Below are 902 nucleotides of genomic sequence, written 5' to 3' on the forward strand. Positions count from 1 at the left end.
CCAGCTGGACGTGCCTGGAACACCTCCTTAGGGAGGCGCCTAGGAGGCATCCTTACTAGATGCCCAAACCACCTCAACTGGCTCCTTTCGACACAAAGGAGCAGCGGGTCTACTCTGAGCTCTTCACGGATGACTGAGCTTCTCACCCTATCTCTAAGGGATACGCCAGCCACCCTCCAGAGGAAACCCATTCCGGCCGCTTGCACCCTGGGTCTTGTTCTTTTGGTCATGACCCAACCTTCATGACCATAGGTGAGGGTAGGTAGAAATAAAAACTGACCGGTAGATCAAGAGCTTTGCCTCCTGGCTCAACTCTCTTATCGTCACATCGGTGACATAAATTGAATGTAATACCGCACCCGCTGCGCCGATTCTCCGACCAATATCCCGGTCCATTGTCCCCTCACTCGCAAACAAGACCCCAAGGTATTTGAACTCATCACTTGGGGTAAGTACTCATTCCCCACATGGAGTAGGCACTCCATTAGTTTTCTGCTTAGAACCATGGCCTCAGATTTCCCTGATCCGGTGTCCACCACGATGTTTTGACCGCCCCTTGAGGCACCTAAGACCCTAAGACCACAGCTCCGTGCCGCTTCTTCAGCAATGGAAACTTTGAACATTGTCCACTCGGGTTCAATGCCCCCAGCCTCCACACGGATGCGCAAAAAGCTCAGCCAGAGGTGTGAGTTTAAAGTCTGTCAAACAGGGGCCTCCTCCAGACGTTCCCAATTTACCTGCACTACTAGTTTGGTCTTACCAGAGTCTTCACCCACCCCCTGACCCAACTCACCACCAGATGGTGATTGGTTGACAGCTTCGCCCTCTCTTCACCCGAGTGTCCAAAACATACAGCCTAAGACCAGATGAAATGATTATAAAATCGATCATTGACCTTCGGC

The 902-nt window shown here is 51.8% G+C and overlaps 1 protein-coding gene across 3 annotated transcripts in view; it reads left to right on the forward strand.

Annotated features, from left to right (window-relative positions):
• Positions 1-902, forward strand: part of ascc3 (activating signal cointegrator 1 complex subunit 3) — a 263,454-nt gene that overhangs the window by 168,973 nt on the left and 93,579 nt on the right. The window lies entirely within an intron of this gene.

Source organism: Etheostoma spectabile, chromosome 6 (genome assembly GCF_008692095.1).
Source record: "Etheostoma spectabile isolate EspeVRDwgs_2016 chromosome 6, UIUC_Espe_1.0, whole genome shotgun sequence".
In the NCBI taxonomy this organism is placed as follows: Eukaryota; Metazoa; Chordata; class Actinopteri; order Perciformes; family Percidae; genus Etheostoma; species Etheostoma spectabile.